General features: G+C 47.0%; 1 long non-coding RNA gene across 1 annotated transcript in view; it reads left to right on the forward strand.

Annotated features, from left to right (window-relative positions):
• Positions 1 to 3,652: 3,652 nt before the first annotated feature.
• The window catches only part of LOC119972964, a 46,452-nt gene continuing 24,782 nt past the window's right edge, over positions 3,653 to 25,322 (forward strand). The window contains exons 1-2 of the long non-coding RNA XR_005462199.1: positions 3,653 to 3,787; positions 9,275 to 9,647. This is a non-coding gene — a long non-coding RNA (uncharacterized LOC119972964). The remainder of the gene's footprint in view (positions 3,788 to 9,274; positions 9,648 to 25,322) is intronic.

Here is a 25,322-nt window from a genome sequence, read left to right on the forward strand (position 1 = left end):
GCCAGCACGGTGCCATGAACCTGGCAACTACTGCATTCCCCTGGTGAGTCATCTTCTCTAACAGTATCCAAAATGGTATATATGTTTTGCAGGGAGATGACCGCAGAGGATACCTGCACTGCCCTCCTGCTCTTTCTATGCCTTTTGGTCACCCATTCCCTGTCTCCCTCACTAATCCTAATCTGTGGTGTGACCAACTCACTGAACGTGCTATCCACGACCTCCTCAGCATTGCGGATGCTCCAAAGTGAGTCCATCCGTAGCTCCAGAGCCGTCATGCGGTCTATCATGAGCTGCAGCTGGCCACACTTCCCACACATGAAGGAGTCAGGAGCATTGGCCGCGCCCCTGAACTCCCACATTGAGCACGAGGAGCATAACACGGGTCTGGGATCGCCTTGCCTTTTTACACTTTACCTTAACTGATTACAAATATAATATCAAATAATGAATAAGTGAAAGGAATAAAGATTTTACTTACCAATCACAATACTTACCCACACACGAAGAGTTAAATTTCTCCCAGCTACTGCTAATTGGAGCAATTTCCTTACCAGCCAATCAGGTCACTGCTTTGCTATGATATCACTCTTCAAATTTATCCCCAAAGACCCTGTGGCCGCTGTTTAAACAGTGAAGCAGCTGGTTTAAATACTCACCGCTCGACTCTGTGGCTCCGCCCACTCCAACAGCTGAATTCCCGCTGAATTGCGGGTTTTGCAAATTGTCTGTTTTCCCTGCTCAAGTCTGTAGTTTCTTAAAACCATTACTCTTTATTGACAGAAAGTATTTACACATTTGGACTGCTGCATGAATTGAGAGCTTCTTCTCCTTTCATTTCCCTCTTAATTCTCAATCATGTGATCTGACACCATTCTTCCACCAGCATCATGTATGCTTCTCATGTTAATCCTTCGCTCGACAGACATGCAGGCCATCAAATCCCAAACCCAACCTCCAGCGAAGTGGTTCCCTCATCACCTCCTCTTGTTTTTTCGAACATATTCCACTGTCATCCAGCCATTTCCAGATGCGCTACAGCTCCCCTACCTCTTCATGCAGCGTTCATTCTCCCAGCGGGGCTGCCGCTGGCTAGTGCTGCAGGCCTTCCCATTGGGCCTCCCCATGGATACTGGCACCATTCTTAATTGGATGGCGAGTGATTAGGCCTCAAATTAATGGCCCACTTCTCATAGGGTTGTGATGCATTGTGTCCAGCAAACACCAGCGGGATCAGGACCTCCAAATTTTCTTGACCCTCATTTATTTTCAGGTAGATTCTGTCATGAATATCAAACATCTTGCTTGTCAATTGCCTCCTGTATGCAAATATATTATTTCCATTTTAGGTTTCTGGCAGGGCGGTAGTACAGAAGGATATGTGTGAAGGAGGTATTGCTGCCACAAAGGCACTGTGGTAGCATGACTAGGGAGATCATATGACCTTAGAACCAAGCTGCCATTGGTACAGAAGTCTCGCTGCCCATTGGCCCAGGCAAGTCATATGCCTCTCTGCCAATTGGCTGTGGCTAGTCATGTGACTCCCCGCCGATTGGCCGAGAGGATGGTAGCTCCGCCTACAAGGCAGGTATGAAAGCTCGTACCATGTGGCAGTCAGACTTTCCTTGTACGACCACTGCCGGGCTCACATCTAGCTTATTAAAGCCTAATATTTGGATCCTCTCTACGACTCGTGTCCGATTGATGGTACATCAGGCACAATTGCAAGAAACTCAAGGGCAGCACGGTCGCACAAGTGGATAGCACTGTGGCTTCACATGCCAGGGTCCCCAGTTCGATTCCCCGCTGGGTCACTGTCCGTGTGGAGTCTGCCCGTTCTCCCCGTGTCTGCGTGGGTTTCCTCTGGGTGTTCCGGTTTCCTCCCACAGTCCAAAGATGTGCAGGTTAGGCGGACTGGCCATGCTAAATTGCCCTTAGTGTCCAAAAAGGTTCGGAGGGGTTATTGGGTTACGGGGATGGGGTGGAAGTGAGGGCTTAAGTGGGTCGGTGCAGACTTGATGGGCCGAATGACCTCCTTCTGCACTGTATGTTCTATGTTCAAGCTCTTAGAGTGGGAGGTGATGTTAGTGTAAGTAGCCGTACATGGAATCATGGAGCTGGCACTTGGAGTTCGAGCTACCCTCTACCTGTTCAGAGCTGCCCTCTCTGTTCCAAAGAGGTATTTCTGTTCTTTAACTCCAGCAGGATCACTTGTATATCTGCATTAGCAGATTAGGGGTTCAGTACGCTAGGTATCCATGTTGTGTAGGTCTTTGTGGTCAAAATGAAAACTCTTCTGAGGAAGACTGCACCTTTACACTCCTGCAAAGTGTTTAAAGCCTCCCAAACCATACCATAGCGTTCCAATCGGAATGCCTGGAGTTCACGCACATTATCTCAATCCCAGTGACCTCAGAGATGTCAGCTGGGTCACGCTGATACTGCTGGTTTTGATTCACCACTCTCCTGGCAAAGACTGCACTGTCCTCCTCAGGAAAATGTCAAGCGAAAGTTTACCAATTTATAATAATAATCTTTATTGTCACAAGTAGGCTTTCATTAACACTGCAGTGAAGTTACTATGAAAAGCCCCTAGTCGCCACATTCCAGCGCCTATTCGGGTACACCGAGGGAGAATCCAGAATGTTCAAATTACCTGACAGCACGTCTTTTGGGACTTGCAGGAGGAAACCGAAGCGCCCGGAGGAAACCCACGCAGACACGGGGGGAATGTGCAGACTCTGCACGGACAGTGACCCAAGCTGGGAATCGAACTTGGGACCCCGGCGCTGTGAAGCAACAGTGCTAACCACTGTGCTGCCATGCCGCCCATATGTTGCCGCTCAGAAGGAATCACTAAAAATTGGCTCGCATCATTTTCTCTTCTTACTTGTGGAGGTGCGTCTGATGTCCTATCCACAGCAGACAGCACAGAATCTGACCAACTATCCTCTGCTGGTGCTAATGCTCCTTACAAGATCAATTCCACCCACATCACCTCAACATTTCTGAAATTCAAGTAACTGTGCACGGGAATTGTTCTGCCACTCGGTGGCACAGCTTTTTACAGCTCCAATGCACTGAGCCACTGCAACACACAGATTGTACAGTCACTTCTTTGTGTCAAAATCAAAGCTTCTTATCAGGGAGACCCCTGCAACAAACCAAATACTTAATCTAACTGTTCCTATTCAGTAATCACCAAGAAGAGTATCTGTACTCATCCGCATTAGTAATAAGATTTCAAAGACATACTATGAATCCCACTATTTCCTGCTGTTCCTCACTATGTGCTCTGTTCAGACCACAGGCGGAGATTTAGACATAAGCTGGCATTACATTTGTCACGGCTACTTTAATTATGTAAAAACACAGTGAACCATGCAAGGTTTCTTTACAGTCCTCGGCAAACTTACAGTATCACAGATATTCAGTCAGAACCATGAATACAATTTGAGCCCATTATTGCATTCTTCCATTGGGTGATTTATGTAGCTATCTGTTTGTTGTAACACTGCCATAATGGTTTTTCTGAAAATGGTCCCAGCATCTTAACTTTTTCTATCGTCTTTTTCCAGTTTACAATCATCACGAACTGAGGATATTGTTCTTTGCCTACATGTATCACATTCTTCCCCTCCTAGTCTGACAGGAGAGTTTCAGCTGTCGGCTGTGGAGCCAGCAAGATTCCCGGATTGCCTCCATTTTGGAAAGACAATTAGGCAATTCACAGGCCATTGGCATGCCTTCTATGGGATCAGGACCCCTGGCTGCTGTCGACTCAGAGGTTGGTGGCTATTTTGCTCAACAGCGCCACCAGAGAGGTAGAGGCTGCTATCAGAATGACCAACACTGGTGGCCCAGGATTACAGAGTGATCCAGGCCAGTGTTAAGTATTGGCAGGAAGGGATGTTACGGAGTGCGGATCATAAGGGAGTGGGTGTAAGAGGCTCAGCAACAAGGACAGGGGGTGGTTTTCAGCAGGTGTCCCCTCCCCAGTTCCTAGGTCCTTTCATCAGACACTGAGTGTCTTTGAATGAGGAATCCCATCTCTGGGAGCCCGCAAGCAATCCTATATGGATTTGATTGTCCTGTTCCCCATGTGGCAACAGGCCTACCTGCCATAGGTTTAATGCAAAGATTGCATGACGAGGGCCTCAAGTGAGGACTAAGTGCCCATTTAAGGGTCTTAATTTGCAGTTGGACCGGAAGGCTGTCCATGGGCCTTCTCATTATGGATTTAATTGGAGTGGAGTTGGGAAGGCGGTGAGGTCCTCACTTGTCACCATTGTGCCCAATTAAATGCCCTCCCTGCCACCAAACATGCTCGGAGAAAAGGCATAAAACACAACAATAGGTCTATACTACTTTATTAGCATTTGTTACTTAATCAACATCCTGGGGGTTTACCATTGGCCAGAAACTGAACTGGACTAGCCATATAAACACTGTGACTACAGGTCAGAGGCTGGGATTCCTTTGGTGAGTAACTCACAACCTGACTCCCCAAACCCTGTCCACCATCTACAAGCCACACGTCAGGAGTGTGATGGAATACGCTCCACTAGCCTGGATGGGTGCAGCTTCAGCAACACTCAAGGAGCTCGACACCATCCAGGACAAAGCAGCCCTCTTGCTTTGTACCCAATCCACAAATATTCACTCCCTCCACCATCGACATATAATATCAACACTGTGTACAATTTACAAGATGCACTGCAGGAACTTGTCTTGTCCCAGACAAGATCCCTGTGGGCCACCACTGGTCACCGACCTCCAGGCGGAATATTTTCCCTCCACTACCACTCGCTGTCTTCTTTAGGCCAGCCAATTCTGTATTCAGACAGCCAGATTTCCCTGTATCCCATGCCCCCTAACTTTCTGAATGAACCTACCATGGGGAACCTTATCAAATGCCTTACTGAAATCCATATACACCAAATCCACTGCCCAACCTTCATCAATTGTCTCGTCACATCCTCAAAAAATTCAATGAGGCTTGTGAGGCATGACCTGCTCCTCACAAAGCCATGCTGACTACCTTTAATTAGACTATGTTTTTTTAATATTATGGGCCAGGGTTTAGAGAACTCCAAAGTATATCATGGAGTTCACCTAACTCACGACTTTTACTAGATTGTGGTATGGGGAGCACACAGCCCACTCTACAGGTGAGGTGCAACAGAAATCTAAAAGTATTTTTTAAAGCAAAACAATGTTTATCCTATGAACTCAGTTAACATTTTTAAAACATACAGTGAACATCTTAGCAACCATCAATTCAAATACACTCCCCCAAGAATACAAGTAATCCTTAAAATTTCCTTTTAACATCCATATGACAAAAATCCTTTTTACAGCAGCATATCAGGTTTAAATTCTCTACTGAGAGCAGTTATCACTCTGAATTCACCAAATAATCTAGAGATAGTCTTTAGATGGCAGAGAGATCAAAATTACACCTTCTTTGGCTGGCTTCAGATCCAAAACTGAAACGAAACTAAAAAACACAGACACACCCAAGCTTTTCCTCAAAGCGAAACTAAAAAACAGAGCCAGAGCTCAGCTCCACCCACACTCCGACATCACTGCAGCCACTTGAGCAGACAAACATTTCTTAAAGTGACATTCCGATGACACTAAATAATTATAAATTCTATCCCTCAGAATTCTTTCCAATATTTTGCTCACCACAGACGTAAGACTGACTGGTCTGTAATTCCCAGGGATTTCTCTATACCCTTTCTTGAACAGGGGAACAACATTTGCTTCCTTCCAATCATCTGCTGCTACTCCAGCAGAGTGAGGACGCAAAGATCATTGCCAACGGCGCAGTAATCTCCTCCCTCGCTTCCTGTAGTTACATTGGGTATATCCCATGACGCCCAGGGGACTTATCTATCCTGATACTTTTCAAAATTTCCAGCACATCCTCCTTCTTAATATCAACCTGTTTGAGTCTAATAATCGGGTTCACGCTGTTCTCATGAGCAACAAGGTCCCTCTCTCTAGTGAATACTGAAGCAAAATATTCATTTCGGGCGTCCCCTATTTCCTCAGGCTCTAGACACAAATTCCCTACACTATCCCTGAATGGCCCTACTCTCACTCTGATCATCCTCTTATTTCTCACATAAGTGTAGAACGTCTTGGGGTTTTCCCTAATCCTTCCCACCAGGGGTTTTTCATGCCCCCTTCTAGCTCTCTTAAGTCCATTTTCGAGTTCTTTCCTGGCTACTTTGTAACCCTCTAGAGCCGTGTCAGATTCCTGCTTCCTCAACCTTACGTAAGCTTCCTTCTTCCTCTTGACTAGAAGCTCCACTTCTTTTGTCATCCAAGGCTCCTTCACTTTACCATTCCTTCCTTGTCTCAGTGGGACAAAACTATCCAGAACTTGAAGTAAATGCTCCTTAAACAACCCCCACATAATTGTTGTGCATTTCCCCGAGAACAACTGTTCCCACTTTATGCTCCTCAGCTCCTGTCTAATAGCAGTATAATTTCCAGACCCCAATTAAAATCTTCCCATACTGTCTGTTCTAATCCCTCTAAGCTGATCTCTCTTATTCCTGACATTCCTTGCATTGAAACAGACACACTTCAACCCATTCTACTGAGTGCAATTTTGCCCCATCAACTGTCTATCCTTCCTCACAGACTTGCCGCATACTATTGCTGCCTGTTCAACAGCTACCCTATCCTCTGATCCATAACTCTGGTTCCCATCCCCCTGCCAAACTAGTTAAAACCCTCCCAAAGAGCTCGAGAAAACCTCCCACCTAAGATATTGGTGCCCCTCCTGTTTAAGTGCAATCCGTCCTTCATGTACAAGTCCCACCTTCCCCAGAAGGTACCCCAATGATCGACATATCTGAAGCCTTCCCTCCTGCACAGCCCTGTAGCCACGTGTTCAGCTGCACTTGCTCTCTGTTCCTTGCCTCACTTGCACGTGGCAGTGGTAGCAATCCTGAAATTACTACTCTGCTTGACCTGCTGTTTAGCTTCTAACCTAACTCTCTAAAATCACTTTTTAGATCCTCATCCCTTTTCTTAGCTATGTCGTTGGTGCCTATGTGCACCATGACTTCTGGTTGCTCCTTGTCCCCCTTAATAATCCTGTAGACTCGATCCGAGACATCCCTGACCCTGGTACACGGGAGGCAACATACCTTCTGGGAGTCTCGTTCGCGACCACAGAATCTCCTATGAATTCCCCTAACTATTGAGTCTCCTTTCACTATTTCTTTTCTATTCTCCCCTCTTCCCTTCTGAGCCACAGAGCCAACTCAGTGCCAGAGACCTGGCCTTTAGGGCCTTCCCCCGGTAGGTCATCCTGCCCAACAGTATCCAAAATGGTATACTTGTTTTGAAGGGGAACGGCCACGAGGGATCCCTGCACTGTCTGCCCGTTCCTTTTCTTTCTCCTGACTGTAACCCAGCTACTCTTGTCCTGCACCTTGGGTGTGGCTACCTCCCTGTAACTCTTCTCTATTACCCCCTCTGCCTCCTGGATGATCCGAAGTTAGACATAGAATAGAACAGTACAGCACAGAACAGGCCCTTCGGCCCTCAATGTTGTGCCGAGCCATGATCACCCTACTCAAACCCACGTATCCACCCTATACCCGTAACCCATCAACCCCCCCCCTTAACCTTACTTTAATTAGGACACTACGGGCAATTTAGCATGGCCAATCCACCTAACCCGCACATCTTTGGACTGTGGGAGGAAACCGGAGCACCCGGAGGAAACCCACGCACACAGGGGGAGGACATGCAGACTCCACACAGACAGTGACCCAGCCGGGAATCGAACCTGGGACCCTGGAGCTGTGAAGCATTTATGCTAACCACCATGCTACCCTGCTGCCCCAGTTCATCCAGCTCCTGCTCCAGTTCCCTAATGCAGTCTCTGAGGGGCTGGAGCTGGGTACACTTCCTGCAGCTGTAGTCAGTGGGGACACCGGTGGTATCCCTCACCACCCACATCCTGCAGGAGGAGCATGCAACTGCCCTAGCTTCCTCTGATCTGAATTCCCAAAGAGATTTAAAAGGAAAAAAAAAAGATTAAATACCCGTTAGGCCCTTAAAATGTTATATATATACTGCTGCTGCTCCCTCAAGTGAACCCTCTAAAATTGGTGATTCTGCTAAATGATACAAACAGAACTCTTACTTTACAGAATGTAGCTGCCCTGTGAACTAACTGGAACTCCACCCTCCGACTCTGCTCCCAGTCAGCTGCACTCTGTAAACTCCCGGTTCTCTACACGCTCTTTCGGGAAATGTAGGAATGAAATGAAAGGTGCACATTGCTCCTTCCTCACCAAACTCTCACTTTAGCACTCTAATGCAACCCAGTCAGCATTCCTTTTGTGGGGGGAATCAGTTTTTTGTGAATCTGCATATTTGAGTGAGACAGCTAATCTCACTCTAATGTGTGCTCGCCTGATCTACCAAGGCCTTGGGGTCTAACCCCTACGCCTCGGAGACTTCAGGCAGTCGCGGCTCAGTGCTGGTCCCCACAAATGGGAACCCCATGGAATGGCGCTTAATGCGCTCAGCACGGGACTCTGTTCACGATGCTCTATGTTGCTCTTGCTCATGTATTTGCTTTGCTTGGCCCCTTGTTCCGCACTGTAACCAATCACTGTTTGTCGATGTACTATTTGTCAATGTACTCTGTTGATTATTCTTTTTTTGTCTACTACGTACGTACTGTGTACATTCCTTTGGCCGCAGAAAAATCCTTTTCACTGTACTTCGGTACATGTGACAATAAATCAAACCAAATGAAACATGCAGTCGTTCCAACATTCAACACATGAAGATGTCACTGAGTATGATCACACAAGCCACCCTTTGGTCTCCCTGAGTGAGATTGCCAATTAAAGTTGAATAAAAGGCCAGACCCTATTGACCAGATTAATTTCACACAGGGCTCATGCAGTTAAAGTAAGCTTTCCTCCGATATACTGAAATTCAGATCCCAGAGGTGAAAGTTGACCGCCTCATGCACCATGCTATAAAGCCCTCAATAAAAACTTCAAATAAAATAGAAAATGGGTCCTGGGCATTAAATAGAGTGAACAGATTGTCAAACTTTTGACCTTGATTTCATCATCGCCAGGCCAATATTCATGAATTAAGGTGCCGTAGAAAGATGAAATAAAGGAACGTATTTATTTTAGGCTCTGTGGATAATAAGATGATTGTTTGGTGCCTTCTGATTTGCATGCAGGACTCATTTAAACTTCTGTTTTGATGTTCGTAGCATTCTATCGATCATTCCCCTTCGCAGGGAGTGGGGTCATCCTTTAGACAAGAACAGTTCAGTGGTGCACAGCTCCATCTGTTCAGAGATGCACGTATCTACAGGACAACCTCCAGAAGCAAAAGAACTGTGGTGTAGGCTGCATCAGCACAGGCTTATTAAGGCAGATGATGGATCAACAACGGCAGAAGCTCCAGGCAGCTGCCAACTTACTTGGCAGGGAGGTTACGTCTTAAGCAGCTGGCTCATCAATGTTCCTGTGAGGAAGAATTATGACCAATACAGAGCGTGGTTCCAATTCAGCTGAACTGTAGCCAGGGTGGAAGCAAAAGGTCTGAGTGAATGAACCATCGCTGAGAAAGAAACATAACAGGTGAATACCCCACTGCTAAGCCCGGCTTGAAACAAAGTGATCATTTATTTAATAAATTTCTACATTTTGAGGTAGAATACTTTAAAGAATGTTTCCATGAATTGTGTAAATGGATGTGGGTGTGTGTATATTTTTGGTTGTGTACAAGTGTACGTGGGTACACATGGGTAATGAGTATATTTGGATTGTGTGCATTTATGAGGGAGCTGTGTATATGTGGGTAGTATGCAGAGGAGAGTAATGTGTATATAGGTATGTGATATGTATATGTGGCTGCTGTGTATTTAAGAGAATGGTGTTAACATATGTGGCCAGTGTGCATATATGTGGGTGGTGTGTATATATAAGGGTGGTGTGTACATATGTCGGTGGTATGTACATATGTGGTGGTGTGTACATATGTGGAAAGTGTGTAATTATGTGGTGGTGTGTACATATGGGTGGTGTGTGCATATGTGTGTGGTGTGTATACATGTGTGTGGTGTGTAAATATGTGGGTGGTGTGTACATATGTGGGTGGTGTGTAGATATGTAGTTGGTGTGTATATATGTGGGTGGTGTGTAGATATGTAGTTGGTGTGTATATGTGTGGGTGGTGTGTACATATGTGGGTGGTGTGTACATATGTGCGTGGTGTGTACATAAGTGGGTGGTGTGTACATATGTGGTTGGTGTGTACATATGTGGGTGGTGTGTACATATGTGCGTGGTGTGTACATAAGTGGGTGGTGTGTACATATGTGGTTGGTGTGTACATATGTGGGTGGTGTGTACATATGTGGGTGGTGTGGAAATGGTGGAACAGTGGTCATTCCAGTGGACTTGTAATCCAGAAGCTCACTGATGTTCTGGGGACACAGGTTGAATCCCACCACAACAGCTGGTTGAGTTTGAATTCAAGTAACAATCTGGAATTGAAAACTAGTCTCAGTAATAATGACCAGAAATCATAGTTGATGGTCATAAAAACCCATCTGATTCACTGATGTCCTTCAGAGAAGGACCTGCCACCCTTACCTGGAGGGAGCAGCGCCTTACAGTAGCAGGGTGGATGAAACTCTTTGTCCCAGAGTCAAAGAGGCAGGTCGTCTCGTGCCCGTTGATCTTCATCGTCGCCGTAGTGGTCGCGAGTTTGCGGGGCCGACATTGATCCAGGGTGATGGAGGCGAGCTGCGGAAGATGCTGTGCAGGGCTTTGATGACTATGGCAGAAGTCATGTCAAGACATGGGATGGCGAAAGGGAACCGGGAGTACTCATCAATTACATTGAGGAAGTACACGTTGCGGTCGGTGGAGTCCATGCAGTCCTGTGTCTGCATCTCCAGCGTTGATGGGACCACCGTTTCCAGAAGCCCGAGACCCATCTGGACGGCGGCTCGTTCTTGGCATCGGGCCGCCCTCTGGGTTAGAATGGTGGGTTGGGTTATGTTCTGTTGCCTTCTCCTTGCAATTATTCACACAGAACTGCTGATAACTAACTCAGAATGATGTTTTACTTTTTAACACGTAGAAGGATAACATGCAGAATCTATACAGATTGGGTTTCTCTGGAACTATTCGATGTGCGACTGAACTTGTGTACGTCTTACTACCAACTCTCGGTAGCCGGATGTCACATGACTCATCTTGTACGCCACCTGCTGGTGGGAGGTTGCATTGCTGAGTGTATGCAGTATTAGTCATAGTCATAGCACTACAGGGCGGTGTGAGGGAGGAGGGGTGCTGGGGTTGGGGTGGTGGAGGTGAGGGGGATGGGGTGATGTATGGGTGGTGTGGGGGTTGTGCCATAGGGACACCGCGGCCGAGATTCTCCTTTCCGGGGACTAAGTCCTCCTGCTGGCGGGAAGACTGGCAGCAACGACTCCGGTGTCAATGGGCCCCCAAGGTGAGGAATTCTCACCTGTCTCGGGGGTTAGGTGGACCCCGGAGGGGTTGGTGTCGCTCCAGCCAGTGGTGAAGGGACTGTGCAAGTTCGCGCATGCGCCAAAGGGCCGGCTGAATCTCGCGCCTGTGTGGAACAGCCGACGTGTTTTGCCGCATGTGCGGGGGGTTCTCTTCTCCACGCCGGCAATGGCGGAACACTACAGGGGCCGGCGCGGAAGGAAGGAGTGCCCCCATGGCACAGGCCCGCCTGCAGATCAGTGAGCCTCGATCGCGGGCCAGGCAACCGTGGTGCCCCCCCCCCCCAGGGTCGAATACCCCCCGCACACACCCCGAGGACCGCCCCCACCAACATACCTGCGTAATCCACGCCGGCAGGACTGGCCAAAAATGGACGGCCGCTTAGAACATAGAACATAGAACAGTACAGCACAGAACAGGCCCTTCGGCCCTCAATGTTGTGCCGAGCCATGATCACCCTACTCAAACCCACGTATCCACCCTATACCCATAACCCAACAACCCCCCCCCCCCCTAACCTTACTTTAATTAGGACACTACGGGCAATTTGGCATGGCCAATCCACCTAACCCGCACATCTTTGGACTGTGGGAGGAAACCGGAGCACCCGGAGGAAACCCACGCACACAGGGGGAGGACATGCAGACTCCACACAGACAGTGACCCAGCCGGGAATCGAACCTGGGACCCTGGAGCTGTGAAGCATTTATGCTAACCACCATGCTACCCTGCTGCCCCATCTTGGCCCATCGCGGCCCAGAGAATTGCCGGGGGGGGGGGGGGGGGGGGGGCCGCTGGACCCTGCCCCCACCCAGAAAACGGCGCCGGAGAATATGGCAACCGGCGTCGGGGCAGGATTCGCGCTGCCCCCCCAGGGACTCTCTGACCCGGCAGGGGTCGGACAATCCTGCCTCCAAACTCAGCGGGGGCTGATTTGATTCCCTGATCCGGTCCACCACCTCGGTGATTGTCCTCTCCCCGGGCCCACCGACCAAGTTCAGTGCCCGCCACTCCACCACGGTGAGTGCCTGCAGGTCCAGCAGGCTCCCTCCAGTCATCACTCTCTGTGGTTATGCACCGCCTTCTCCTGAGGATGGTGGGGAAACAGAAAATGCCATGCCAGGTAGTAGGACACGGGCAGCACAGGGAGTGAAAGCTGGTGGTCTTTGTGAACAGGGCATTCGGCCATGGTAAGTGGTATATGTGTGTTGACATGTGGTATACGGTGGCATGCGAGCAGACTGCTGGTGGGTGGGGTTCGGACGACCTCCGGGTGTGGGGGAGGGGCTTACAGGTGTGTGGGAAAGAGGTTGGAGCCATGGGCACAGTGCTGGCTACTCACGCTGGGGAGCAGGGTGTCCCACATCTCCCACATGGCCCCCACCCGGGTCTCGGGCTCCGCGTCTACGAACCGCGATGCCATTCTTCGGGCTGTCAATTCTTCGGGCTGTCAACCTGTTGGCTGGGATGAGTGTGTGTTAGGCACTGGAGTGCTTATCTCCGGCTGCAGCTTGTCAGCCTCTCGAGTGCCAATCTCAACCCCGGCGAACCCAACACCATTTTTCTTCAGAATTGCTCTAGTTGCACATGACGCTGGCGCTAGCCCATTAAGGGATCCTGAATTGCTGAGGACCAGTGCCAATTCCATTGTTGTCGGGCACCACCGATTCAATCCCAGCACCAGCACGTAGTCTCTGAAATGGGGAATTCAACTGTGATGTGGAATTCCAAAATGCAGCTCAAAAACAACCTGCTCCCCAAAACAAAGACTTTCGAGTGGGATTAATGGCTCTGATTTAATGCAGGAAAGCCAAGCTTCAGTGACCAGCCTCGGAAATGAAACAAAAATCTGTGATGAGGAGCTGTCTCAACTTATTAGCACTGTTATTATTTTCTTCTTACTATAATGGCAGACTATTTCTGTGAATGAATGCTGAACAGCAAGCATTCCTTGAGAACGCATCTCGACTGGGGTGCAAATTCAGTTACTTATGAGTTTATAATTTGTGAAGGGCCCACATTCCTGTTGACTGAGGTGATTTGATGAATGTGCATTTGGTTGTTCAACAATTGACTGGAACAAATTACTGTTGTTTAAAAGGAATCAGTGAGCTTGCAGTTTGCAAACTATGGTCACAGCCTTGTAATGTGAGGAAATGAGGCAGGCGGGTGCATTCAATTGTGCGGGAGGTGAAATGTCAAAATCCAGATGACGGGATTAGGGAATTTAGGTTACAGCAGACTGAAGGAGGTTTGAGCTTCCTGATGGCAAGTGGCGGGGACCTGTTTATAATACGTAATGGCTTTTTGGTGCCTATCTGACTCCAGGCGGGAAAAGAGTCCCTGGTAGGACACGGAGGTACCTTACCTTGGCATCGCTGAATACAGCCCATGGGCAGAGTGACAAATTGCAGTCCCATGTGCATCACCCAGCAGCTATTGAATGTTCTACTGGGCCTGGTGGAACTCAGGACTTGCATGGCCTGCTCCAGGCTTCGCTTGGCCTCAGGCCTCTCTGCCAGATGTTAGTCATAGTCATCGAGTCATCTAGTACGCAAGAGGCCCCTCAGTCCATCGAGTCTAGACTGACAAAACTACACTAAATCCACACTAATCCCACTTTCCAGCATTTGGCCCACAGCCCTGAATGTTATGACATTTCAAGTGCTCATCCAAGTAATTTTTAAAGGTTTCCAGCCTCCACTACCCTCCCAGGCAATGAATTCCAGACTCCCACCATCCCCTGGGTGAAAAAATGTTTCCTCAAATTTCCTCTAAACCTCCTGCTCCTCACCTGAAGGTTATTGTCTTGTTATGCTCTTGACGTAGCGTAAGCTGCTTCCTTGATGTGCACTCTGACAAAGGAAGGTTCAGATTTGGAGATAGCTTTAACACATTAATTAAACTGTTAACAATTCTCCGACTTGGATTCGACTCGCCTGTTAATCCTGCTATAGCTGCTCAGACAATCTAACCAGTCTGCTACAATCCACGCGGTGGGTGTGATATGTTTCAATCAATCCTGTCTGTACTCACTAAGTGTCTCCACTGGAAAGAGACTGAGCATATGTGCTGTGTCCTTTTATATGGGTTGGTGTAATGCCCTCCTGTGGTAGTGCCACCTCTGTGTGTATCTTGAATGCCCATTGGTCGTGTCCTATCTTACTGACCTATTGGTTGAATGTCTGTGTGTCATGATGTCTCTGGTACTCCCTCTCGTGTCTAGCTATGTGTAGTGTGTTCACATTCACCCCTTGTGTATTTACAGTGATGCATATCACCACAACCCCCCTTTTTTGTGTACATATTTTCTGTACAGTGTTGAAGAAAATTAAATAAACTAGGTAGATAAGTGATGATATGTACAAATCATGATAACAGTGATCATTAAACAATAAGTCCAAATCATATGTATGAGCCCAAAGTTCATGAATTAACATGGTCAAGTGGCTTTCTTGTCTTGTTGGTGAGGTGGTGATGTTGATGGTGGCATGCCCTTGTGAATGCCGTCAGTGTCCCTGCGCTTAAGGAGCCAAGAAGTGGTCACATCACTTTGTTGTCTGATTTGGACTCTGGTTTTCTTTCAATGCTTGTGGTGGCAATGTATGCAATCTGTGTCGTCCTGCCATGGTGTGTCATTGTACTGAGCTGAGCAGTAACAGTGTCCCGCATTGGCAGAGTTGTACCATGTCGTACCAGTCATGGTTCCATTATTGTTGTTTTTGTCATGCTTGCTGTCGACGTTGTTGCCTTTGGTACGCTTCTCGTTATTGTCTTTGATGTTGTTGTTGTGTTGGTTGGTTTTGTTGTTGTGTTTGCTGTCCCCAAGGACCACACTCTGTGGATAATACGAGTCCTTCACACAGTTACTCGTGTCAGCGTCCTTTGTGGCATCTGCTGTCACCTTGAGCGTGCCGTCACTGAGTTTGCAGCGCTCCCCGTCTGGAGTCATGTCCGGCTTACTTGATTCAACTTTGGCTTGTCGGTGCTCCCGGTCTGGAGCCCTTTCTGGCTCACCTGAATCTGCTTTGGTTTCTTGACGCTCCCCAGCCGGAGTCATTGCAGATTTACTTGAGTCAGCGGAGGTGTCTTGATGCTCCCTGTCCGGAGTCATTTCAGGTTCACTTGAATCTTCTGAAGTTTTGTGATGCTCCACGTCCGGAGTCAAAACATTTAGAAATGCATTTGCTTGTGGAGAGGCTCGAGCGAATGTGGTTTGAAGTAACGTGGTGTCACCGGAGTCACCAGTAGTCTCACTGTGATTGTCGAGTGCCTCTGTACATCCGAGCTGAGGTCTGTCACGTTGCACATCTGGTATGGAAAGTGGGATGCCGTCGTCACTTGCCACATATACAGTGGGTAGAGCCTCAGTGTCTTCTTGCTTTGCACTTGAGCGTGGTCGACTGTCACAGTCTTCTTGCTGTGCACTTGAGAATGGCAGACCGCCATAGTCTGTCTGTTGTTCACTTGAGCGTGGCAGACCTGCATCGTCTGCTGCTGGTTGCCATGAGAAGGTTGCAAGACCCTCATGGTCTTGTTCATGCAAGGACTGCGCTCTGGAGTCTTGCGTTCCTTCCATTATGGAGTCCATCCACGAGCTCGCTCTGGAGGCTTGTGTCACTCAAATCACTTCTTGTTCATGCAAAGGCTGCGCTCTGGAGTCTTACGTTGCTTCTATCATGGAGTCTGTCCACGAGCTCACTCTGGAGGCTTGTGTCACTGGAGTCACTTCTTGTTCATGCAAGGACTGCGTTCTCGAGTCTTGCATTTCTTGTATCGTGGAGTCTGTCCACGAGCTCGCTGCGGAGGCTTGTGTCACTGGAGGCACTTTCTGTGTGGAGACGTGCAGTTGTCTCACTGTGGAGTCTTTCATCACTTTCTGTGTGGAGGCTGGAGCCCTTCGTGGTGCATGGATCACTCTCTGTCTGGAGTCAGGGACTCTTTGTGATGCGTGGACCACTCTCTGTGTGGCAGCAGGCCACTCTCTGTGTGCTTGTACCGCTCTCTGTCTCTTGGCATCAGTCCGCCAATCCTGCACTCACGAGTCGGGATGTCATAAATGTTGGGCTGAAGATCCTCAAATCCGAAGAACACATCCGCGTCTTTGTCAGATTCTTCACTGTAGAATACACCTCGTTGCGGTTCGGATTTGGTACTTGGGTCACCATCTCCAATAATGAAATCATCGTCTGAATCGTAGTCTTCTCGGACCACATCATCACGTTTTGTGTCGGAGCTGGCATTGGGCTTGCGATGTCCAAAGAAGAATTCAAGATCTGAGTCATCGTCTTCAAGGCCTATATCATCTCTTTGGGTGGTGCTAGCTACTTGTTGTAGGGTTCTGTGGAGGTTACTTTCAACTACTGGACAAATTTCAGGCATTGTGCTGTTCTTCCAGGAGAAAGAACCTGGTTTTGAGGCGTTAACATTTTCTTTTGTGTTTTGGGACATTTCCGCTTTAGGTGGGCATGGTCCGGGGCCTCTGATGTCACGACGCTTGTGTCTTAGAGTGTGGGAAGCGATTGAACATGCGCAGATCGCTGTTCCTTTACTTTGCGTTCTCAATTGCGCATGTGCGGCACCTTTTCCAAGATGACCGCCAATCAAAATTGTCATTCGCTGCTCACCCACCCTGGCCTCGTGGTTAGTATTGGTGCCTCTTTTACCTTTTTCTGTTGGTTTCTTTGTCTTTTCCTCGCAGTATCGTTCAAACTTGTCCAGGAATGTCTGGAATTCACTCTTCTCTTGATCTTTGGAGAACTTGAATGTTTTGAAGATTTCTTCTGCCTTTGCACCCGCGATGGTGAGCAGAAGCTGTCTTTTCAGCATCGGCCACGTCTTGTAGGTCGGCTGCTACCAGGAAGATCTCAAACCTTTGCCTGAATGCACTGAGATTGCGAGGCACCTGAGCCGTTGTGGAACCAGAATCTCGAATATCTTGCCTGGGTGCTTTTGCTGGTTGTCAATGTTAGTTGAGTTGAAACTATGTCAATGTTAGTTGAGTTGAAACTATATGGATTTAAACAGTCACTCTCTGGTACCATGTTTTGTTATGCTCTTGAGGTAGCATAAGCTGCTTCCTTGATGTGCACTCTGACAAAGGAAGGTTCAGACTTGGAGATAGCTTTAACACAGTTATTAAACTGTTAACGATCCTCCTACTTGTATTCGACTCGTGTTAATCCTGCTATAGCTACTCAGACTAACTAACCAGTCTGCTACAATCCACGTGGTGGGTGTGATGTGTTTCAATCAACCCTGTCTACTCACTAAGTGTCTCCACTGGAAAGAGACTGAGCATGTGTGCTGTGTCCTTTTATATGGGTTGGTGTAATGCCCTCCTGTGGTAGTGTCATCTCTGTGTGTGTCGTGACGGCCCATTGGTCGTGTCCTATCTTACTGACCTATTGGTTGATGTGTTGTTCCTCGTGTCTTAATAAAACTCGTAGTCTCAAATGTGGAGAAGATGCTTTATTGTGAATTCGTTCTCTCTTCAGATCTTTAACTACGGCTACCTCAAATGCTACTAGCTGGTGTGTCTGTCCTGCTACCAGTTCTGCCTTCCGTGAAGTGTGTCCTCACTTCCTGTCCTGGTCTATTTATATGGCTCTCCCGTGCTCCCTCTAGTGTTTGCTCAGTTGTATTGCATCTAGTTAACTTGTTATCACCACATCCCCCTTTTTCTCTTTACATATTTTCTGTACATCGTTAAAGAAAATTGTACATCCTGTCCCGGTGTATTTATAGCTCTCCCTCTAGTGTTTGCTCAGTTGTATTGTATCTAGTCAATCTACGATCACCACATCCCCCTTTTTCTCTTTACATATTTTCTGTACATCGTTAAAGAAAATTGTACAAAACAGTTACTTATGATATGCGTATCTATACAAGTGATGGTGCTATTGCATATTTTACAAAGCCAATGTATTTATGTGTCCAATCTTAATAAAAACATTTATGAGTCCAAACTTGATGAATTTGTTCAGAGTTTTTTTTCTTTTTGTTGTTGATGACGTGGTGATATTGATATTGCAACTCCGTTGTGAATGTTGTTGTTGTTCCTTGTTATTTTAAGTACCCAATGCGTCATCCCGAGGTGTTTGCATGGTCACATCACTGATGTTGACTGGCATGGACTTTTTTCTGTGCTTGTGGTATTGATTTATTATCTCATCCGCCTTGGATGCTGGTGTGCTTGCTTGTTCTGGAGCAGATGTGAGTTTGTGCGATTCGTTGTCATCCCATGACATGTTTGTAGTCTTGTCATCGTTTTGCAGTGTGCTGTGGCATTGTCCTTCATGTGCCGAGTAGTACCATTGTGTACAAGTCGTTGTTTCATTGCTGTTGTTTCTGTCGTTCCTGTCTTTGTTGTTTTCGTTGCCGTACTTGTTGCTGTTTTTGTCGTTTCTGTCTTTGGTGTTGTCGCTATCTTTGTTCCTGACTTTGTTGTTTTCGTTGCCGTTCTTGTTGTTTCTGTCTCTGTCGTTGTCGCTATCTTTGTGCCTGACTTTGTTGTTTGTCTTGTCACGCTTCATGGTGCTTTTGTTCTTGCTGTTGTTGTTCTCGTTTCTGCTGTGCTTCTTGCTATTGTTGTTGGTCTTGTCGCGCTTCATGTTGCTTTTGTTCTTGCTGTTGTTGTTCTCGTTTCTGCTGTGCTTCTTTTGACTTTTGTTTTTCTTGTTATACTCTATGAGTGTCCCGTGTGGATAATTTGAGTCATTGAGCATTTTGTCTCGAGAGTGGTGCGAATGATCTGATGTTGCATCGGTGCTGGTGACATCAATCATTTGTGGAGGATTTGATTCCTCATCTTTGCTTTGTTGGTGCTCCTCTTCTGGAGTTAAAATCTTCATGATTTCTGTTGATGTTGTCTCACTGGACTCCAGGTGCTCCTCTTCTGGAGTCAAAATCTGCATGGTTTCTTTTGGCGTGGTCTCTCTGGACTCCAGGTGCTCCTCTTCTGGAGTCAAAATCTGCATGGTTTCTGTTGGCGTGGTCTCTCTGGACTCCAGGTGCTCCTCTTCTGGAGTCAAAATCTACATGTTTTCTTTCGGCGTTGTCTCTCTGGACTGTTGGGTGGCCCGACTCTGTGCTTCTGTACAGACAAGCTGAGAACTGTCAGTCTCGCTGTGATCCTGTACGTCGAGTGTGATCACCTTGTCACTGTTTTCGCATGCAGTGGGTAGAGGTACATTGTCTTCTTCTTGTTCATGTGAGTTTGGTAGACTTTCATAGTCTGCTTGCGGTTGCTCAGATACAGCGGGTTTACCTTCATGGTCTTGTTCATGCATGGTGTTTGCCAGGGAGTGTTTGCTTGCATCCCTTTTGGAGTCTTTCATCACTTGCACTGTGGAGCCTGTCATCGCTCGCTCTGTGGAGCCTGTCATCGCTCGCTCTGTGGAGTCTTTCTGTGCTCTCTGTGTAGCGTCATCTTCGTCTTGGGTATTGCTGTCATCCAATGTATCGACGAGCTGCCATGGCATCATGGTGTTGGATTCATCTACCACGAGTAGATTTGTGTTGAGCTTTGCAACCATGTCGCTGATGCTGTGATCAGCATATCCAAATAACTCAGCCATCTCTGAGTAGTATTCTTTGAAAACCAAATCATCTTGGTTGGATTCTTCTACCACGAGTTGATTCGTGTTGAACTTTGCGACCGTGTCGCTGATGCTGTGATTAGCATATCCGACTGACTCAGCTGTGTCTGAGTAGTATTCTTTGAAAACCAAATCATCTTGGTTGGATTCATCTACCACGAGTTGGTTCGTGTTGTACTTTGCGACCGTGTCGCTGATGCTGTGATAAGCATATCCGACTGACTCAGCCATGTCTGAGAGGTAATCTTCGAAAAACAAATCATCTTTTGTTGTTTCGGAATTCTTTTTGTTCTCTGCACTTTGGGTGGTGCAGACTGCTTTTTCCAGGGTGTTGTGCGAGTTATTTTTAACTGCTGGTTTAAGTTCAGGCGTTTTTCTGTGTTCTGAGGCAAGAAAATTAGCTTTTACCACTTTAAGTGTCTTGTTTTCAATTTTCGGGCATTTCCCTTTTAAGTAGGCGTGGTCGGGATGCTCAGACGTCATGACGTCACGCGTAGGAATGAACTGCGCATGCGCAAATCGGCCTTCCTCCTTCACTGTGCGGTTTTGTGTCCATTGCTCATGCGCGGCTTGCGCATGCGCATAACGATCCGCGACCAAAACTTTTTGAGACTGCGCATGCGCGGCTTGCGCATGCGCATAACGATCGGCACCGCAACCTTTTTTAAACTGCGCATGCGCGGCTTCCGGTTCCGGCGCACGCGCAGACGCAATTTGTAGTTTTTTGCTTGCCCGAGACTGCAAAATGTGCTCCGACGCTATTTTATCGCGGATTTCAGCGTTTTTTCTTTCTAAAAGTTGTAAGTTACCTTTTCTTTCCGATCTGGACTGGATTTCAGCGTTTTGGCTTTGTGAAAAATTCATGTTATTTCTTCTTTTTGATCTGTACTTTTCATTCGCGATTTCTTGTTCTTTTCGTGATTTTTTAAGTTTTGCATCACTCAGCCTCTCTGCAGTTTGGCCTCTGAGCATGCCTTGCTGTTCAAATTCCTTACAGTACTCTTCAAATTTGTTTAGTATTGTTTGTAAGCTGTTTCTGTCTTCACCTTTTGAGTATTTAAATCCATTATAAACTTTCCTAGCTTCATGTCCTTCGATGAGTATTGCTATTTTAATTTCGTCTGAGGCTGCTGCTGCATCATTTGCTATGATACCGAAATCGAACCATTGTTTAAACCTTTTCCAGACACTTCTTACATTTCAAGTCGTGTCCAGCTGAAGTGGGAATCCAAGGCACATCCTCCCATCAGCGATGTCTTCCCAAGTCGAATGTCCAGTAGGAGATTTCCATGCCATTTTGTTCTTTCTGTGTCTGCCACTGAGTTGTCCTGTAGTAAGCGTCTGAAGCCACTCCTGGGTACCATGTGTTGTTCCTCGTGTCTTAATAAAACTCGTAGTCTCAAATGTGGAGAAGATGCTTTATTGTGAATTTGTTCTCTCTTCAGAGCTTTACCTACGGCTACCTTAAATGCTACTAGCTGGTGTGTCTGTCCTGCTACCAGTTCTGCCTTCCATGAAGTGTGTCCTCACTTCCTGTCCCGGTCTATTTATATGGCTCTCCCGTGCTCCCTCTAGTGTTTGCTCAGTTGTATTGCATCTAGTTAACTTGTGATCACCACAGTTGAATGGCTGTGTGTCATGATGCCTCTGGTACTCCATCTCGTGTCTCGCTAGGTGTAGTGTGTTCACATTAACCCCTTGTGTATTTACAGTGTCCTAGTGTATCTACATTAACCCCTTGTGTATTTACAGTGATGCATATCACCACAGTTATGCCCTCTTGTTATTGGCCCTTCAACTAAGGGAACAGCTACTTCCTATGAACAGCTACTTCCTAGCCACCCTGTCCTTACACGTCATAATCTTATACACCTGAATTAGGTTCTCCCTCAGCATTCATTGCTCTGAAGAAAACAAGCTGAGCCCATCCAACCTTTCATCATGGTCCAAATGCTCCATCCCAGTAAACATTCTGGTGAATCTCCTCTGCACTCTCTCCAGTGCAATTACATCCTTCCTATAATGAGGCAACCAGAACTGAACACAGTACTCCAGCTGTGGTCTAACCAAAGTTTTGTACAGCTCCAACATTATCTCCCTGCTCCTATAATCTGTGCCACAACTGATAAAAGCAAGTGTCCCATATGCCTTAACTACCTAATTAACCTGCCCTGCCACCTTCAGGGATCTGTGGACAAGTACCCCAAGATTCCTCTGTGCCTCTGAGCTTCCAAGTGTCCTGCTATTCATTGAGTACACCCTTGTCATGTTACTTCTTCCAAGGTGCATCACCTCACACTTGTCAGGATTGAATTCTATCTGCCCTTGACCTGCCCACCTGACCAACCCGTCTAAATCTTCCTGCAACCTGAGACCTTCTTCCTCATTATTAACCACTCTGCCAATCTTCGTGCCACCTGCAAGCTTAGTTATCATCCCCCCACATTCCCATCCAAATCACTAGTATATATCACAAACAATAAGGGACCTAGCACTGACCACTGTCAGGTCCCTCAATACGACAACAAGATGCCAGCCTGTGAGTTTGTTTCATTGTATTCAACATAACTGGCACCGACACCTAGCTGCCTTGATAGAGACAGTCTGGCCTTTGTTCTCTGGTCTTTTTGTTGGCAGTTCTGTCAGTGGTTGTATGTAACTACCACCTTTCCCTGCATGTGTGAATTTCTCATTTTCTAATGTTGCAGCTCTACAGAAACTTCTCATCTCCAAAAGTGTCCATCAACACTGGCTTCTCCTGACCTTTCTTGAGAATCTCCACTAAGATCTTTTGTCTTCAATCTCCGTTTCTGCTCATCTTTCTCCTTATAGCTGACACTTTTAATTTTTCCCTTTACATATTTTTTTGTTGGGTCTTGTTGTGAATATCACATTGGCCCATAGCTTCCAGGCTCCTGGGTGTCCGAACTGGATGTGCCCTCCCCCGCCTCCCACCCTCACCCCCAAGAAATTCCCATGTAAAATTTGCAGGACAATTGGTTAAATATTTGTTGGGCAGTAATGAGATCAAATCCTTGCTCCATTCTCCCTTAAATTTAAAAAAATTAAATGCTAGGATATCCCTTTTAAAATTGGATTCAGGGATAATGTACCTGAAAAGGAAAGACGCTGGGAAATAGATAAACCTAATTATTAGTAGGATGCCTACGTTAAGTTGCATGTGATCTGGCATCCCCAATATTGATTTTTTCTCTTGGTCAACTCGGATCTTGAGAAACCTTCCCCCCAGATGCCTCTCATGGACAGAGGTGTCAACAATTTCCCAAGATTTTGCTTCCTCCCGTTCTCAACAAAACGTCTGGAACTTGACTGAATAGGTTCAGCTTCATTACTCTTTAAATGTCTTAAGTGCTTTATAATTACAGCATAGACTCATCTGGGATTAAAAATGTTAACTATTTATACAGCAATCAGGAGGTCTTATGCCACAGTGGGGAGCGCTCCTGTTCTGACCTAGGTTCGAGCCCCACTCCAGGATTTGATGGCCAAGGATGGTGTGTCTATAATGTGGTCAAACATGCCAATGGTTGGTGGCAAGAGCGGGAGAGACCCCTGGTCAGCCACACTTGATGTGGAGTGGCACCTCTCAAGATATAATCTACTGGTGACACACTAGCAATCTGTTCGGGGAATTGTTTGAGAATGGCTACTTTGTAAAGGACGTGTAGACCACGTGGTCACCTGATAACGCCGGTACTCAGAAGGTCATGGAGTGAGAGCGTGGGGGTTCTCCCCAGAGCACGGGCAGAGTACAAGCACATATTAGCTGCTGAACTAGAAAATGAAGTATTGTTTGTTACAAGTCCTCCTTGGTTGCTTGCCTTTGGAAACCCTACAGGAAGTATTTGGAATATGGAAAATCCGTCCAAGTATGGGTTGAATGTTGGCCTCTTCCTCAGAGCAACCATCACATGGAGCAGCACTTCACAAAGTTGGGAAAACGCGGGAAGTTGCAATTCTCAGCTCACTAATTTAAATTCAACACATGCAGATGTGACGCTACAGTAAGAATTATTAGCAATACATTTCTGCAAGGAAATATGAAGGACGCACTAACATCTTCGAACTTCCACGGTGGTTTTGTGATACTGCCATCCAGTGACATCTGAAAAATATATCGGTATACAAATATTGGCTTTGGAGAGGATCAGTATTGACTTTGATGTTCCTCCAATAACTAAGTGACCTTTCTATGGCTGGCATAGGAAGCTTATGTAGTGGGTGATGAAGAATTGAATGGAATGATTTCTGAGCACAAGTAAATCAAAAAACGAAACAATTGGATTAAAAAAAATCTCATACGATATTGAATTTTGGAATAAAGCTAAACGGGAAAGGAAGAAGTAGAATTTAAGTGAATTATAGAATTCTCCAATTAGTTCAAACCTATTAATAGCAAATGTGAAGCACAAACTTCAAAAGATCTATTGTTTGTTTAAACTAGCACTTAATTGATTGATTACGTAATATGTCAGTGAAATTCTTAAAAAGAAAAAGCTGTTTGGCCTGATGGAGAACAGGTGCTGGATTCTCCGTTCCTGCGTCTAAGTGCTGACGCCAACGGAGGATCCATGGAGTTCCACGTTGGAAAAGCGGGTGCCGCACCCGCATCATTACTGGTGAGGGGCTAGCACCGGTGCCGCGTGGAACACCCACAGAATACACAGAAAATAGTGGTAGAATCACCAGGTCTGTGATGGACAGGTGCAGGGCTGACAAGTTGCAGCCGCGCATACACTATACACCCTCCACACTCGCACCGATCGTGCCCGAAAAAATGGCGGTGGTTGTGCTGGACCACATCCCCGTCCACCCCAACCCCACAGCCCACCTCTTGGCCACCCCCCCCCCACTACCCCCCCCCCCCCCCCACACCCCCCACCCCCCAGCTCTAGAAGAAGCTCCCCGGCCAGTGGCACGACTGTCGGCCAAGTATGGAGGTGCTGGACACTGTCCATGCGCCCTCTCTCTCTCCACAGCCATCACTCCAGGTTCACGGTTTCTGAGAGCACACGTAGGGAACTTGGTCCATCGGAGGCGGAACATCGCAGGTGGGCCCGATAATGAGATACGCGGTTGCAACTACGTGCCTCACGTGTCGCAATGATGTCAATTTGGAGGGGGTGGAGCATCGTGACCCGGCGTAAAACCT

The sequence above is a fragment of the Scyliorhinus canicula genome, chromosome 10, assembly GCF_902713615.1.
Source record: "Scyliorhinus canicula chromosome 10, sScyCan1.1, whole genome shotgun sequence".
Taxonomy (NCBI): domain Eukaryota; kingdom Metazoa; phylum Chordata; class Chondrichthyes; order Carcharhiniformes; family Scyliorhinidae; genus Scyliorhinus; species Scyliorhinus canicula.